Source organism: Mandrillus leucophaeus, unplaced genomic scaffold (assembly GCF_000951045.1).
Source record: "Mandrillus leucophaeus isolate KB7577 unplaced genomic scaffold, Mleu.le_1.0 Scaffold607, whole genome shotgun sequence".
NCBI lineage: Eukaryota > Metazoa > Chordata > Mammalia > Primates > Cercopithecidae > Mandrillus > Mandrillus leucophaeus.
In genome coordinates this window covers 1,897,548-1,916,094 of record NW_012106553.1, presented here as the reverse complement: position 1 = coordinate 1,916,094, position 18,547 = coordinate 1,897,548, and the positions used below count along the sequence as shown (strand labels likewise).

General features: G+C 44.3%; 1 protein-coding gene across 1 annotated transcript in view; it reads left to right on the top strand.

Annotated features, from left to right (window-relative positions):
- LPP (LIM domain containing preferred translocation partner in lipoma) overlaps nucleotides 1–18,547 on the top strand; it is a 766,241-nt gene that overhangs the window by 666 nt on the left and 747,028 nt on the right. The window lies entirely within an intron of this gene.

Sequence of the window (18,547 nt, the reverse complement as noted above, 5' to 3'; positions counted from 1 at the left end):
GACCCCAGGCTAGGCGGGGTTGGAGCCTTGCGCGCCCCCTGCCCGGACTTTTCTGGGCGCCCAGGGGGCGGGGCCACGCCCATCCGCTTAGAGCTTTCGCGGAATCACAGTTGTCACAGCGGAAAGGGCCTAGACCCAGTCCTCCAAGTCCTCCCATTTTACAGTTGGGGCAGCTGAGGCCCAGAGAGAAGGAGGGTCGCCCGGAAGTTATTTAGTAGAGGCCAAACCATAATTCAAATAGTTGACTCCAAACTTCAGTTCCCTTCTCTAAGCATTTCTCTAGCACCCTGTGTGTGGCAGACACTGCGCTGGGTGTGTTGGACGTTGCCCTCCAGGAACTTTGTGGAACCTAGGAGTGAAACCTGGCCTAGGGTAGAAAGTGCCAAGTGCTGGAGGAAAGGCATGGACAAAGTTAAAGGAAGTTGCAGGGAAGGAGTTTGATTTTCTGGTCCCTGGGGCGGCCCTTTGGAGAGTCCTGCACTTAATGGGGCTTTTGAAGGGTGAGGAGTTTCCTGAAGCCAGCTAGCGGCTTGGAGGAAGACATCTCTTCGAGGGGACTGTGGGCCAGAGGAGACTAAGTAGTGTGGGAAATGGAGATGAAAGTATAAATATTCTTTAGTTGGAGGCAAGGAGTTGGGGATGGGGGAGGTTGTGACATGAGATGAGCTAATCAGTGGAATTGTGCCTGGGTGCTTGGACGGGGCAGAGCCTCTGGAACCTCAGAGTCCTAGGAGAACTGAAAAATCTCTCCCGCTTCCTTTCCCTTAGAAGGGATCCACTGCTTTCCCTCCCCCAACACAAAACAACCAGCGAGAACTCAGGGTCTTCTCTGGGACTTTTACTAGTACGAAACTCACTTGCCTGTGTTTTCAGTCCCCTTTCTGTTTCTATTCCTTCCCCTTTTTCTAAATGTCTTGCCTTTCCTGTAAAATTCAGTCTCACTAAGGTGTTAATGACTTAATGGCTTACCTTTCCCTGCACATGTGCATTTTAAGAAAGCCTAAAGTGAAGAAAGGGAAAGTGTGGATAGGCACCTTTAGAAATCATCCAACTCCCTCTCCCATCCTCCCCCTGCCTCAACTCTTATAGATAGAAGAATAGGTAAAGGTCCACAATGGTGGGTGCTAGACCTACAGTCTAAGGTCAATAATGGTGGACAGTGAGGGGCTAGGACACCCAATAGGGTTTTCTCTACTTCGTCACCAGTTTTTCTGCTTGCACAGTTCCTGCCAGCACCAGGGGACAGTTAAAGGAAAAAGTGTGTGGGCCAGGCACGGTGGCTCATGCCTGTAATCGCAGCACTTTGGGAGGCCGAGGCGGGCGGATTGCCTGAGATCAGGAGTTTGAAACCAGCCGGGGCAACATGGCAAAACCCTGTCTCTACTAAAAATACAAAAAGTTAGCTGGGCTTGGTGGCGGGCACCTGTAGTCCCAGCTACTCGGGAGGCTGAGGCAGGAGAATCGCTTGAACCCAGGAGGCGGGGGTTGCAGTGAGCTGAGGTCACACCACTGCACTCCCGCTTGGGTGACAGACAGAGACTACCTCTCAAAAAAAAAAAAAAAAAAGAGACTATGTAGTTTTGCATTTAATTTCTGCAATGCAGCCCCCAACCCCAACACCCAAACCTTTATAGTCTAGAATGTGCACTTCAGATGGGATTACCTAATCTGAGTGGTAGGGATAAAAGCCTGGGGCCTTAGGGTCAGGCAGTCCCCTCAGAGGCAGGCTCTCTGTAAGTAGCATGGGCCTAGAGTTGGTTTTGAGTGTACGCGGAGGGAGGAGAAGTTGAGCTGATGAGCTGATTGCTATGGCCGGGACTTGAGTAGGATCTTTCTTGGAGTGACACATTCTGGTGAAGACAGTTCCAGGAAATGATGGAGGGGAGAGGAAACTTAGTTATAAAGTGCCTTAAAAATGCCAGGCTAAGGAGTTTGGATATATCTTAAAGTCATCATTTGAGGGTTTTGAGCAAGCTGAGACATGATTTAGAGGGGAGGTACTGGCATTGGGAAGCCTCCTGCTGCCCAATTCTAATGAAAGAGGTGATAATTTGGCCTAAGAATATTATTGGCTGGGCGCGTTGGCTCATGCCTGTAATCCCAGCACTTTGAGAGGCTCGAGGCCGGCAGATCACCGGAGATCAGGAGTTCAAGACCAGGCTGGCCAACATCATGAAACCCCGTGTCTACTAAAAATACAAAAATTAGCTGGGTGTGGTGGCATGTGCCTATAGTACCAGCTGCTTGGGAGACTGAAGCAGGAGAATCGCTTGAACCTGGGAGGAGGAGGTTGCAGTGGGCCGAGATTGCGCCATTGTACTCCAGCCTGGGTGACAGACTGAGACTCCATTTCCCCACCATGGGTGCCCCCCCCCCAAGAAAAATAATATTATCAATTGGTTCTTGTTCATTTACTTGACATAGGTTACTGGATCCGTATTATGTGCCATTGGCAAATATGAAAATTTTATAGCAGGTTCCTATATTTTATTGAGATAAATAAGTTGTATTGAATCAATTCTAAAACACACTTTTTTCACATTTTAATATCACTGAAATGTGGTTGTCTTATCACAATGTGCCATAGTTGTGCAGTTGTTGTTCATTCTAAGTTGATAATGGCACATCTTATAGTCAATGGCTTCAATTTGATACAATTGTTCATCATGTCCTTTATGATTGTACAGTGCTTTGCACTTTATAAAACACTTTCCAAGCAGATATTCCATTTGAATCTCAAAGGTCCCCTGAGAATGAGGCCTAGTGCTGCTGTCACCTTTATTTTAACCATTGCTCAAGGTCATATAGCTAATTAGAGATGTACTCAAAATTACAACCCAGAACTTTTGCTTCTTGGTGATGACATGTTACTTTACCCTGCTGTGGAGCCAGTCTGGGTTAATTGGGAATGGGGCAAGAGTTAGATGGGATTTGATTTCAGAACTATGCTGAAGATGCTGGAATGATGGGGATTTTGTACACGGGCAGAGTGTAACTCATGAGAACTGGGTAGCCCCCTTAGTCCAGAGGTTTGCTGCATTAAAGAGAAAAAAGACAGGGAGATAGAAAATGGCAGGTAACAGGGTAAAAGCAGGGGTTGGAGCCTGCTTACAGTGAACCAGAAACTGGCTAGGCCCTGAGCGTACAAAGATGAGGTGTACATGGTCCCTGCCTTTGAGGAGCACACAAGTGTGTAGTGTGTGTGATGGGGAGGGAGAAAGGTGGAGTGGGGCATGTCCATGTATCACGTGCTTTTACGGGGTAAGTTTTGGCTGCTCTTCACCGAGAAGGCTCACTCTCGGGGAAGCCATTATAGAGAGCGGGGTGTCTAAGCTGAACCTCTAGGAACGAGCAGGAGTTGTCCAGGTGGAAGAAGGACAGGTGAGAGAAGGACCTATTAGCAAGATAGTAGCAGATGCAGAAGCAGGGAGAAGCTGCTGTGTTCTCCAGGCTGTGTTTTGAATGGCCAGGCATGAAGAGGACCATGGGAAATGGAGAAAGAAGAGGGCCTTTACTTTTTAATAAGTAAGGTTTAAATTAATCTCGATAGGGGCCATTAAGTGGTTCTGTAGAGATTCACAGGAGATTAAGGCTGGGCAGGGTCTCTAGAGTCATCTCTGTGGGAGTAGTTATTTGGATGGTGATGCAGGAGGCATAGTACCACTTTTAGGCTGAGTGAACCTGGGACTTTGACCCTGGGCTGCAATTAGAGGCTCCAAGCTGAGTATGTTCATTGGTGGGCGGGACTTTTCATGGAATCTGGCTTTGGAGGGCTGTGCTTTGCTAGAAGAAACTTGGTAGAGGTGAGGAAGGGGAAGATATAATCGTGTTGCTGCATGCAGGAAGCTAGTAGCTGGGTGAAAATCTGTTGGCTTGAGGGAGCATATGAGGCGGAGAACTTGAGGGCAAGGGGAAGGGTGGAAGGATTTCAAGTGTGTTGTGGAAGTCTGATGTAGGCTGCCTGGAGGCTTGGAGAAAAAGGCGGGTGCATTCTAGATGTTGGTCACGTCAGTGAGATTGGTAGGTGGATAGGTAGCTGTAGGGATTAATGTTTGGAAGCAGGTAAACCACAGAGTTGAGGTTAGAAAATGTTTACTTTCCTATCATTCTTTTTAAATAGTAATATAATTTTGAAATATTTTTCAATGCTTACCACCTGTTGTGTAATTATCATATTGATTCATTAAAGTAGGTCTTTTGAGTACCAGTCTCATTTTGCAGATGAGAAAATGAATTTGGTGAAATCAGGTTACACAACTACCGGGAGACATTCAAACTTCTGCCTGATTTTGTAGCCTCTTCACCACTCTTTTCTATGCCCACATACATGAAAAGCTCAAATCGACATTGCTTGTCTGTTTTCTTCTCTGGAATTTAATTCAGCCCACATTCATGGAGCCCTAGTGGGGTCACAATTGAGGATTCACATGGTCAAACAGGCTTCTCAGTCCCACACTGGTGCTGTCCTGGCCTCTTTTTCTCTCTTATGATGCTACCTCGGGTGTTGTCTGTCCCCAAACCTAACTGGAAAGGACTAAGCCTCTCTAGCAAATCATCTGCGTCTCTCAATAGAGCTCCCCTCCCCAGGCCCTTGTGATAAGGATGTAATTTATCCTTGTAGACAGGCAGTTGGGGTAATAAAGTAACAGAGTGGGGAGGCGATGGAGTCTTGAACTCAGTCATTGCCTTTGATCTTACGGCTCCTGTAACAGTGCTGTATGTTCTCTGGTGCTGAACCATATAACTTCTGCGTCCTCTAGCAAAGCTTTCTGGCTCAGGGCTCTGAGGGATCACCTGCAATCCTTCCTGTCACCTACCTGAGTCAGGTGGGCCATCTACATTTTTGGCCACTCACAGATAAAGGCATTAATAATCTGTTTATTGTGTTGTGAGAGGAGACAGACGCCAGGATGTTCAGTAGCTGTTTGGTGAATGAACAATGTTTATGGACACAAATAAGCATGGATCGCCACTTCATCTTACATATTTGCGTGTCTGCCTCCTCTCCACTTTAAAATAAGCTGCTTGAGGATTGCAGTGATGTCTGCTCGTTGATGGCTGTATTCCCAATGCCCAGAAGAGTGCCTGACACATGGTAGGCACTCCAGAAATACTTGCTTGATGAAGAGAGGGAGTAAAATAGTTCACTGCAGCCACAGGATAGCAATCATGGGGGAGCAGGACTGTTTTTATTGCCCCAGAACCTGGAGCCTGTTGTTGCTGGCACAGGTGGCATGGGGCAGTCCCTGCCAGCAGAGTGAAGACTGGGGGACTGGGAGTGTAGAGTTGAGGGTTGTGAGATGAACTATGCTAAGGGTAATTGCAGTTGCAACTGCTCTTTCACTTTTCCCTCACACAGATAGGTGATCTTGAACATTCCTCTGTTTTCTTTTGTTTTGAGACAGAGTATTTTTTGTTTGTTTGGTTGGTTTGTTTGTTTGTTTTGAGATGGAGTCTCACTTTGTCACCCGGGCTGGAGTGCAGTGGCGCAGTCTCGGCTCACTGCAACTTCCACCCACTGCGTTCAAGCGATTCTCCTGCCTCAGCCTCCCGAGTAGCTGGGATTACAGGTGCCCACCACCACGCCCGACTAATTTTTTGTATTTTTAATGGAGGTGGGGTTTCACCATGTTGGCCAGCCTGGTCTTGAACTCCTGACCTCGTGATTCACCTGCCTCTGCCTCCCAAAGTGCTGGGATTACAGGAATGAGCCACCACACTCAGCCTTGAGATGTAGTTTTACTCTTATTGCCTAGGCTGGAGTGCAATGGCATGATCTCGACTCGCTGCAACCTCCGTCTCCCAGGTTCCAGTGATTCTCCTGCCTCAGCTTCCCAAGTAGCTGGGATTACAGATGCCTGCTGCCACGCCCGGCTAATTTTTGTATTTTTGCGGAGACGGGGTTTCACCATGTTGGCCAGGCTGGTCTCGAACTCTTGACCTCAGGTGATCCTCTGGCCTTGGCCTCCCAAAGTGCTGGGATTACAGGAGTGAGCCACTGTGCCTGACCCTCTGCTTTCTTAATCCATGCCTTTTCTTATGCTGTTTCATCTACCTGGAGTTTCCAGCCTCTCTGTGTCTGCCTGTTGTAAACCTGTGATTCTAGGATCAATATCAAAATCTACCTTGTGCCTTGAAGCAATTTCCAGACTCCTTAACCCTTGCAACTCACACATATCTGTGATCAGATACAACTCAATTTCATGTATTAAGTTCGGTACTTGTGTACAAAGCGATTACTGTATGCCAGGCAGAAATGCTAGATACTGGTTACAAAGAAAACTGAGATAGGCTCCGCCTTCCAGAGTCCTCATTCTATCATAGGAAAGAAACTGAAAGAGAAGATGCTAAGGCCCTAATAAAGTAATGAGCAAAGGGCTAATGGGAACGTGGAGAAAGGAGTGACCAGTCTTTTAGAAGAACTGGCGAATGCCAGTGGAAAAGAAGACATTTGGTTGGGTTTTGAGAAGTGAATAGGAGTTTACATGGTGGACAGGAGTGGAAGAGCTTTCTAGCCATAGGGACCTTGGTGTATGTGCCCAGGCCTGAGGCCTAAAAGTGTTTGAGGAATATAAATGTGTGTTTGGAGATCACTGTGAGAGATGGGGCTGGCTAGGGAGGGTTAGTTAATAAAGGGCTGATGGACCAAGCTAAGGATGATGGCAGAGGTGGGAGGGAGCAGGAAGGCTTTTATTATTATTATTATTTTGAGCAAAGGAGGACCTCGTTGGATCTGTATTTCAAAGAGCTCTGGTGGCAGAGTGAGGGCAGGTCAAGACCAGAGGCAGAGTCCCAACTTAGAAGACTGCTGAAGTGTTCCAGGACAGGAGGAACGGGCCTGTATCAGGTCAGCAGAGTAGCGAGGGAAAAAGGGATTCCAGAAACTGTTTGCTGCTAGGATAATATTAGGTAGCTTAATTCCAGCTTTTGTCCTTCTACTTGTCTGACAGCTTATCAGCCTCGGCTGGGGAAAAGAATATTTTTCATGTACACCAAAGTTTGTAGTCAACAGGAGAAGCAGCAAGCTGCCAGCAAAGCATGGACTGGGGCCTTCTTGGTCAGAATGAGCTGATCCCTTGTTATGCAGATGAGGAAACTGAGGCCCCAGAAAAGGGACAGACTTGCTCAATCACAGCCTTGTCGGCTGACGTGGAGTTGGGTCACAGCCTTTACTTCCAGGCCAGCCCTGTTTCCAGGTATTTTTCCTTCTCGATTTCTGCTGTACCTCACACGTTCCTTCCCCGCTCGACCCTCCACCAGGGGTTTCTCTGCTTTGGAGAATTTTAGGAGAGGATGTTACTTGGAGATGATCATATCTTAGGCTTGAAACTTGTGCTTCATACTTAGAAAGTGATCAGATTAAGATGGTTCAGTCTGAGTGTGTGTGGTCTGGGGATTTATTTATGTGACTGCCATGGATGTTACTGCCATGGATGCTTGTTTCCGAGAACCAAGCTGTGCCTCCATGCTAACATCAAGGTTCCTTGCTTTTGACAGCTCCCTGCTCCTGCTCTCTATTGTTCTCCATTAATATTTACTTATTTTTGCTTGCCTAAAGGTTTTTAGGCAATAGTCTTAGATCCATTACAAGGTAGATCCTCTTGTGTTTGCCTTCCCCATTAAACCTGCCCATCACAATGTATCTCACAGAATCCATGAGTATTTCATAGCCTTCATAGCACTTTTAATATAGCAAATGCATTTTATAATGTTTTTATTACTTTGTTCCCAATTATAATGCAAGAGACAAGTTGGCTAGATCAGTCTTATCTTGCAGATAGTGGTCAAGAGTTCAAGGGTGATAAAACTTTCCTAACTGGGGCGCAGGGCCTTAAGTGGCAGAGTGAGTATCAAACCCCCCTCTCCAAAACTCCTGTCTTGTTCCTTAACTTTTGCAAATGAGCGTAGTTGATGTGAACATCCCTGCACGCCCTTGACACAGCTGAGAAGTAGTTATTATTATTCACTAGTACTAATTAGTAGCATTAGCTGACTCTATTCGAGGCTTTGCCTTCCAAAAATCAGATTTGGGACCGGGGAGTTCAAGGATCTGGGCTTCACCATACTGGATCATTTTGGCAATACCAGGGATTTTTGGTGTAGGGAAAACAAAGATCTGTGTTTGGGCTAACCACAGGCCCTGTGATCTTGAACAAGTTCTGGAACATCCCTCAGCCTAAATTACCTTTCAGTGGAGATCCTGTGATACATCACAATGCATTTGTGAGAATCAGGGGCATTTCTGTGACGGCGCTTTGTCAGCGGTAATGCAGTCTGTACATGTGGCCGATTCTGGGCGCCCAGCGGGGCATCTCGCACACAGCGATGACACCGTACTCTGCTTATGGGGCTCAAGGGATTTAGACCCAGACACCTCCTAGTTCAAGTCCTTGCTGTGCTGTTTAATGCAGGGTGCCCCCTGGGTGGTCACAGGCACTATTTGGTTTCTCCATGTATTCATTTTTAGATCACTTATTAATGAGGTCACCATGGCTGAGTATAGTGTGCCCCCAAAAGTGGGACGAGTGCCACAGACATTCACGGGCATTTCCAGATTGTGCAAAGAGGTGATTTGTCACCAGTGGATGGCTGTGCAGTGTCCCTTCTTCCACTGCCACCATCCCACCTGCTGTTGGGTTTTGTTTGTATCTGTTACCTGGGGAGGGTCTGCTTCTGCTGTTGTAATCGCCTGTGTTGTGGCTTTGCATCATAGCTGGAGGTCCCTCTGTAGTTCAAACTGAAAGCTGGTGTTGAAGGCGAAACCAGGTCTTCTTCAGAAACTTGTGTGGGAACCTTTCATGGGCTAGATAAGCATGAGGATCAGAGCAGGTCAGGGTCACTGACCTTAAAGGAGGATGCTTTGACCTGCCTCCAGCACGCACCCTTCCTGCTAAAGCCATTGTTAGTGTCCCTTAATTACTCAGACCACCACCCAGCGGCACAACTGTCAACTTGCAGAGGACTTCAGTGGTATCAATAGTGTTCCTTTTTACTCTCATAGGTATCCTGATTCGGAGGATACATTATATGGTCACCCTACTTATAGGTGAATATTGAGTGAGGTAGTGTAAATAATGTGCATAAGGCCAGGTGGAAGGGAAGGACTCAACAAACATCCACTCTTTTCGTTAGGGGAGGTGCTAGGTGCTCACGAAATGTCTGCTGAGTGGTCAGGCTTGGTGGCTTACACCTGTAATCCCAGCACTTCGGGAGACTGAGGTGGGTGGATCACTTGAGGTCAGGAGTTCGAGACCAGCCTGGTCAACCTGATGAAACCTCATCTCTACTAAAAAAAAAAATTTAGCCGGGTGTGGTGGTGGGTGCCTGTAATCCCAGCTACTCGAGAGACTGAGGCAGGAAAATCACTTGAACCCGGGAGGCAGAGGAATTTAAGTCTGTTTGGGGTATGTCAGGATAGTAAGCACTTACTGTTTATGAGGGTTGATAAAAACATGTTAATGTATATCTGTAATATAAGAGAGTGCCATGGGAGAGGCATGTGTGAAAGACTGATGGACTTGTGAATTGCTGGAGCTTGTTGGAAGTGCTGAGTCTTCAGTTAGACATTGAAGGATGCGAAGGCTTAGACCAGGATGCAGCAGGCAGCTGAATTGCTCTGGCTACTGAGAGTTAAGAAATAAGATTCGTTCTCTGTTCATGTGTGTACTTTAGCTGGGCTCCTGAATCTATTATTTTCCATCCAGTGACCCATCTTGATAACGATCTCTAGCTGTAACTGTGGAAGCCTAATGCTCTACTAAACTCTGTGCCAAGAGGTCACAGTGGAAATTCATTTCCATTATGCAGAGTCATCTGCACTTGTACTTCCTAGTGAATTTCCACTGAAGATGGTTCTTGTTTAGTTCAAGGAAGAAAATAACTTGGTTGGCACCTGGAGCTTCTGTCTTGTTTGGTATGAAAACGAATCATTTTCAGGAAGTGCAATAAAGAGTTGCCACCCACAGGGCTGGGTGTGCCCTGACTCATGGGAAAGGCAAGTTCTGCCGTGGCCAGGCAGGTAAGTGACACCTTTTCTTAGAATGAGGTGAAAGATAGGTCAGTGTTCCTGTAAGTGGTCATTGTCACCCTGGAAATCTCTCTTCTTGGTCATAGTTTAATAGCTTTACTTGGAGAATATCTAGGGTTCCAGTTGTGACAGCTGGACAGGACCCTAAAGATAACATTCTTTCCATAAATTTGACACATTTGTGTATTCATTTGACATCATGTGTCAGGTGCATCTGTGAAAGCATTAGTGATATGTTACTTGGGTTTTGACGATGGAAACATGAATGCAGTGTGGTCTCTGCTTCCAGGAGGTCACATAAATAATCAAGACAGTACATAGAAGTATATGCAAAAAATATCTGAAGGGGCTAGGTGCAGTAGCTCACATTGTAATCCCAGTACTCTGGGAGGCTGAGGCAGGAGGATCACTTGAGGCCTGGAGTTCAAGACCATCCTGGGCAATATAGCAAGATCCCATCTCTAAAAAAATAAAAATAAAAAAATTAGCCAGTGTGGTGGTGCATGCCTGTAATCCTAGCAGCTCAGGAGGCTGAGGCAGGAGGATCCCTTGAGCTCCAGAGTTTGAGGCTGCAGTGAGCTATGATCATACCACTGCACTCCAGCTGGGGTTACAGAGTAAGGCCCTGACTGTCAGGAAAAAAAAAAAAAAAAAAAAAATGTCTGATGGCTCTAATTGGATGGTAACTCCCTAGGGACCTGGGGAAACTCAGATAAAGAGATTGTCATTTGACTGGGCATTGAAGGGTAAGTGGGAATTTGTTTGGTGGGGTAGAGGATATTTAAGGGGGAGAAATAACATGGATAGAGACATGGAAGTGAGAAAGTGCATGCTGCCTTGAAAAATCAGTCATGAAGGTGGACTGCATAGTAGAGAGGCTATGGAGATGGGTTAGGGTCTACATTGAGAGAAACCTTGATTGCTGTACCGAGAAGCTGAGACTGCATTCTGAAAGGAGCATCAAGTAGATCAATGAGATGAGTGCATCTGTGCCTTAAGAAAATGATCAGCTGTAGTGTGCTAGATGGATTGAAGGCGAAGGTGCTAGAGACAGCAGGAGCTGTCTGAGCTGCTACAACAGCCCAGGCAAATGATAAAGCAAAATTGAATAAGGGTTGAGGCAGTTGATATGAGCGATGACTCATAGAATAGAAGTCACCCAGTCTTCTCATTTTGCAGAAGGGGAGACTCAGCCCCTAAGAAAATGACACGTGCAAAGTTCACAGCCCTGGTCCCAGCATAACACTGAGGTGATCTCATCCTCTGCCCAGCGTCTTAGATGGGTGACAGAACATACGGCTTTTGAGAGAACTGCTTGTCAAGGAAGATCTCCACCCTTTTTTATCTTGTAAGGATTCCATGACATCTCTTGATTCTGAATGAGATGAGATTGGCTCTTTTTGGAGTTATCGAATCTCTAATCGCTGGAGATATTCAAGCAGTGACTGACTGAACTGCTACTGTGAAAGTTCAGGCATTGGTTGAAAACTCCTCTACAAGGTCTTTAAGACCTATCAACCCTGATTTTTTCTTCTTCTCTTCTTCTCCTTCTCCTTCTTCTTGTCGTCGTTAAATTTAATTCCTGGGAAAGAGACTTAGAACAATCTTACCGGGGAGTGCTTTATCCATTTGGCTCCTTAGGATTATTTTAGACAAAAGGCAGAGAGAATTAAAAATGGATGATTGAGCTCTAAGAATGGTGGCCTATACTTCATTCAGAGTAGTGATGGAATAACCATTTTGTTGCCAATAAATTAACGCTTACTCATCTGAGAGATGTTGGTAGGCTGACCCAGCTTGCAGGATCCTAGTCAAAATGGAATCCATCCACATAGCATAATACTTTTCTTGCTGTTGCCATTTCTTATAGGGCTTTATAGATAGCCATGTGTTTTCCTACAAATTACAGGTAAATCATACCAGTAGTCCTGTGGATGGTTATTATTATTGTCCAAGGTTAATCAGGAGCTTGAGCCTGGGAAAGGTTAAATGATTTGCCCAGAACCCAAGCAAGTTAAACACTGAACCAGGACTTAAGTTTTCTATTATTGCAATGCCAAATTTTTCCTGTTCCCCGCCTGTGCAGATCTCTGAGTCAGGCTCTAGCTTTTGTTCATATTCATATCCACAGCATCTGCTGCAAATCCTGAGATGCTATAAATAATTTAATAAATGTTTATTGAATGAACATATGAATGAATGAAGGAATGAATAATATATTTTAAGTAATAAATGATGACTTGAGTTTTAAGAATAGCTTAAGAAATTAGGGGGAAAAAAAAAAAAAAACACCACCACCTAATTGGGTACCTTCTTGGCACTTTGACTTTTCCTTCTAGTGGTTACAATTTTTGTGCCTTGCATTATGTGGTTATCGCTGAGGGATGTAGTAGAAACTACATGGATGGTTTGGAGAGTTAGAAGGTTTGGATTTAAATTATAGCTCTGCTAATTGTCAGCCATATAATCGTGTACTGGCTACTTAGCCTCTCTGAACCTCCAGTTCCTCATCTGTAAAAGAGTTTAATGGTATCTTTTACGTAACATGATTGCGGAAGGAATTCTATGGTCAGTGTAGTAAAGCCTCAAAGCCTGCCATGTTGGCTGGGCGCGGTGGCTCATGCCTGTATTCCCAGCACTTTGGGAGGCCGAGGCAGGCAGATCACCTGAGGTCAGGAGCTTGAGACCAACCTGCCCAACAAAGCAAAACGCCGTCTCTACTCGTCTCTACTAAAAATACAAAAATTAGCTGGGCATGGTGGCACGTGCCTTTAGTCCCAGCTGCTTGGGAGGCTGAGGCAGTAGAATCGCTTGAGCCCAGAAGGCAGAGGTTGCAGTGAGCTGAGATTGTGCCACCACTGTACTCTAGCCTGGGCAATGGAGCGAGACTCCACCACCACACACACACACACAAAGAGGCCTGCCATGCAGTGCAACTGAAAAATGTTATCTTTGTGTGTGTGTGTGTTTTTTTAGGATTCTCTGTCAAACCATTCGCTAATAAGACACCCACTGTGTTTTTCTTTTTATTTCTCCAAATTATGACCTATGGTAGACGCCGTGTTTGCTGACTGGCTAAATAATTTTTAAGTTCTTCCAGAGAAGAATTATAGGCACAAAAGTCCCAACTATTTCTATTACTTTTCAGATCAGTTGCCAGTCAGCCTTCAGAAAGACTACTGACTTGCACATTCATTAGCAATGTGTGAGTCTACTTGTTTCTCTGTGCACTTACCAGGATTTAATTTTATAACTTGGCATTTGTCTTTGCTAAATTAATATGTAAGAAATATCTTATTATTGTTTTAATTTACATTTCTTTAATTACTAAAAAAATTTCCCAAGTAGTGGTTTATTGTTTGTGCTTCTTTTTATATGGATTGTCAAATGACAATATTTAAAAATAGTCTAGGCTGAAGATGCTTGATATAAAAGGGCTAAAAATGTTTAATGCTTTGAGTTGCTTACATTTATTTATTTATGCATTCATTCATTCTCTCAGCCTTTATTGAGCTACCTACTCTGTGCCAGGCACTGTTCTAGGCGCTGCACATACTATGAAGAAAAAAATAAATGAGTAAAGACAGTGACTTCCAACCTCTTCATTTAACATGTGTGATAGTTGAGGTCTGGAAAAGTGAGGTTAATTACCTAGGACCATACGGCTTGTTCAGTAGCAGAGCCAACCATTTATTTGAACAGTAATGATTTTAAATGTTTTGTGTCTGTAGCCTTTTAAACCATGGAGACATCCTGGAAATTTCAGTATTGTGGTGTTAATACCATCTATAGACTGCGTCTATGTTGAAAAATCAGAGTCCCGATTTTTGGTTTAGAAAATATGGTCACCTGGTTCTTCAGTTATAATTCCTTCCTAGACCTCTCTAATGCTTAAGTCTAAACTCATTCTTAAATGAATAAACTTAATATTAAAATAGGATCAGGAAATAAATCCCAACCCAAGCATTTCAGACCAATTGTGAACCTCTTTTGACATGTTTTTGGTAAATGAGAAGAACTGATGACGTATTTCCCTATCAAATAAAATAGACAATTTAGACTTAATAAGGCAGTTATCTTCAGGTAATAAAAATTCAACTAACTTGCCATAACTATCTTGTTTAAAGTCAATTAAGAGCCTCATATTTTTCACTCACTGGGTAAAATTTAATAGAACTTCAGTTAAGCATTTATTGCTTATTTAATTCAAAATTAAGTTAATCACCACAGTTGGTAACAACCACTGAGTATTTAATTAACATTCAGCAAACTATCTTATTAAGTCTAAATTAGATACAGACAGGTCTTGTTTATCCCCATCAGTTTGCAAACACCACCTCCCCCACCTCCCATCCCAAGGGGCCTTTGGTTTTCCTACAGTTTTCCTTTTTTGATTCATCATTTTTATTTTCTTCTAGTGAAGACTTCACTTGGGTGAAAGAGGAGAAGAGGCAGCAGTCCATCATGTTATAGAAAGTTTGGGCTCTTAGTATAACTGAGAAACTTTTTCAATCTTTTTTCTTCAATCCCATTCTATTACATTTCATTTTTCAAAAGGTATTGAGCACATTCTCTGCGTGAGGCTTCTTTTAAACACTAAGGAAGGCATAAAAGAGGTCATTCTGACATTTGGTTTTATTTTCTCATCCTGGAAATGAGAGGATTAGGTTTAGTTTATCCGTGTAACACATATTATTGGCTTGCAGTGTGCAAGGCACTTAGCTGAGTGTTGTGGATACACATTGATTCAGACAAGGTCCCTGCTCTTAAGGAGGGCACAGTCCAGTGTGAAAACTGCAAAGCTCTGCTGTAGGAGCACGAAGCTCCTTTAGAATGCTGTGATTCTGTAAGACAGCGTTTCCAAAGTGTTAAGCCTGTTCTGTTAAGAAAAGGGTCCTGTAGCCAAGTAAGTTTGGAAAAGTCCAAGTTAAACAAAATTAAGGAAATTTCAGTATTGCGTATCTTTACCATGGGATTTTCGGAGTCTTTAGTAAATGCATGTACACTCTGACCTCCCAGAAGGTTGGTTTCCCAAAGTTATTTGATCATAGAACCCCTGCACCCCCCTACTACCCTTTTTACTGGAGCATTTCTTGGGCTCAGTGATGTCATATGTTTGGAGAAAGGTGCTGTGGGCTGTGGACCCTGGCCACCAGCCTCCCACAGCCCAGAAGGGGTACTCAGACTTTCACCCTAGTAACTTTGATACAGGGTCGGAATTCTACTTTGTCTGAAAGTTGTGCACGTAAAATGGGCGATTTTAGACATAGAGTCCTTTAACTGGAGTGGAGGGTGTGTAACCAGGACAGCCTTTCCTCATGGAGGAGTGCTGGGTCTTGTGGGGAGATAGAGTGTGGAGGTAGAACGGCATGGAGGGTGGCCAGGGAGTCACGAGGAACAGAATAACTGAAATTCTGACGTGGCTGATTTGGTGGAGATTCCCTAACACATTGATATAACGTAGACCAATATTCAGGATAGCCTGAATCTGGAGAAGTGAGAGGCAGTGACTTTTTTTGGTGCGGAACTTTCTGTCTTTGGCTTTGTTCCAGCTGTGTGACTGCCCATCTGCAGAAGTGATCGTTGACTCAGGTCTGTAAGATATTCTCATTCTCACGCTTTGTTTGGGGCAGAGCCTCTGCCTTGTGAATTACTCTTATGAGAGGCAGCCTCAGCTTCTTTTTTTTTTGAGACAGAGTCTTGCTCTGTTGCCCAGGCTGGAATGCACTGGTGTGATCTTGGCTGACTGCAACCTCTGCCTCCCAGGTTCAAGCAGTTCTACTGCCTCAGCCTCCTGAGTAGCTGGGATTACAGGCGTGCCCCACCATGCCTGGCTAGTTTTTTTGTATTTTTAGTAGAGATGGGGTTTCACCACATTGGCCAGGCTGGTCTCGAACTTCCAACCTTGTGATCTGCCCGCCTCTGTCTCCCAAAGTGCTGGGATTACAGGTGTGAGCCACTGCGCCCGGCCAAGGGAGTCTCAGCTTCTTCATGAACAGCATCATTCTAGCCAGTCTAGTTTCCGTTTACCTTGTCATCTACCACTTCCTCCACCTTACCTTCTCCCCAGCTTCTCTTATTCTGGTGAATCACCTGTGTCTTCATTTTTCATTCTTATTCATCTGAATCATCTTTTTCATATAAGGCAAGGTACCCTTTTATATTCTTCCTGGAAAGACATCTACTTCATTTAAAATAATGCTACCAATTTTCTTCTCTCTGGTAGCAACCAGCAGATGGAACATGCTAGATGAGGTGCAGGATAATCTACGAATCTGGTCTGCCATATCATGGGAGATTTCACCTAACAGTGAATTCTTTCAGAGCCTCTCAGCAATATCTGCCTTGCTTTTCATATCTGTATAGAAAGGAACACCGACAAAGAAATGGCAAGACCTAGGTTGTATTTCTCATTCCATTTTGGGCTTGAGTTTTTCTGAGTCTGAGTCTCAGTTTATCTGTGTATGAAATGTTAGGGTTACGCTATGTGTACTCTCAGGGCCGTTTAACTAGAAAATGTTTAATTTTAATGTTGACTAAGTCAACACAAGCTGCAGTCAACCTGGATTGCTTGATCCTACATGTATTTTTGAGCCTGGCAATATGAGGAAACACTTGCAGTGAGCATAGCTTCATGCCCACACACAGTAGGCATTCCATGAATATTGGTTCTTTTCCATCCTGACTCCGTCTGGATTCATTTTCTTTTTATTGCCTGTTGCTTTTTAGTCACCCAAGCTTATCTCTTTCTTGTCTACACCCTCAATGCTGTAAATCTTCCTTTCTCATTCTCCATCTGGATAGTTTCCTCTCTCCTCACCTTTTTCCCTCTGGCTACGCCTATGGATGCTGTCCACTCTGAAACCTCCCAAAGACAAGTGATTGCAATGGAGGCGCAGATTGCAGAGTGGTGGTCCTGGTCAGCTACAAATCTTTGCAAGAGACTGGCACCATTTCTTTATGGAATCGTATTGTTGTTCGGTGAGTGAGACCAAGTTTGTCGTCAAGGATCCCATAGTGGAGGTGAGATGCTTTCTTTTTGACACTTAGTGGAAACAGCCGTCCATGAGGTATATTATCAATTGGAAAGGAGGGGTTTTTGCTTTCTAGGATTGGGCAATGAGTATCTAGGAAAACCGGTCATGTGGAAAGCTTAAGCTTATTTTTCAGGCCTTGAAAAGACAGCCTGCATGTTTCATTTCACTCTCTACCCAAACTGACACTTCAGGGATGAAAATGTCAGCAGACAGCCAGCAAGTGGCTGACCAGAGGGCATGATGTGGGCCGGTGGTGCAACTCTTCAAGGATGATATTGCCAGAGAGGGCAGAGCACAGTTAGGACAAGACCAATGATGTCGTTCCGACATGGAGAGGCCTTTGGTAACCTTGGCAAGGTTTGGTTCTGCTCCAGTAGAGATTTTCAGAAGCTAAGAATTCATCTTGAGAGTCCTTTTTGCTTCCTCTTCTTTTGTATTAAACATACTACTCACCTTTCAGCCTTTGCCTTTAGTCCTTTGGCTATTCCTAGTTAGATAGGCCTAATTCCAGAAGCATTTGGAAAGCTCTGCTCTAGGTATGTAGTGCTTAAGGGCCAGAGCTCTGGAGCTATGCTGCCTGGATTTGCATTCTGGCCCAGCCAAAAAGACCTCAACTTGTTGCTCAGTATTTTTAAGCCTCTGTTGCCTCATCCATAAAATAATAATAAGAAAATTACTCATCTCATTGCTGTGAGTATTAAATGAGTTAATACATATAAAGCCCTTAGAACAGAGCCTGACACTTGATAAATGCCCATTGAATGTTAGCCACTGTTATTATGTGTTACCTTTATTAAGTCACAAGATGGTGATTTGGAAAAGATAATAGAGGTTATCTAAATGATTTTTTTTTTTGTTATTGTTGGCTTTTTCAATAAACTTTTAATTTTGGAGTAATTTTAGGTTTATAGAAAAGTGAAAATTGTACAGGTAATTTCCATGTACTACTCACCCACTTGTCCTCATTTTTGATGTCTTACATTACTATGGAACATTTGTCAAAACTAAGAAACTGACGTTGGTACATTACTGTGAACTAAACTCCAAACTATTTAGATTTCACCAGCTTTTCCATTACTTTCCTCTTTCTATGTCAAGATCCAGTCCAGGATACCCAGTTTACAATCATTTTAAAACTTTCATCTTCTTTAACATTTATTTACTTATTTTTTTTCGAGACAAAGTCTTGCTCTGTCCCCTAGGCTGGAGTCCCCCTCGTGGTGTGATCATAGCTCACTGCAGCGTTGACCTTCTGGGTTCAAGCAATCCTCCCACCTTAGCCTCTGGGGTAGCTGGGTCAACAGGTGCATGCCACCACACTCAGCTACGTTTTTGTATTTTTTGTAGAGACAGGGTCCCACTGTGTTGCCCAGGCTGGTTTCAAACCCCTGGGCTCAAGCCATCCTCCTGCCTCAGCCTTTCAAACTGCTGGGATTACAGGTGTAAGCCACCACGCCTGGCCCATATTCCTTAATATTAAGAG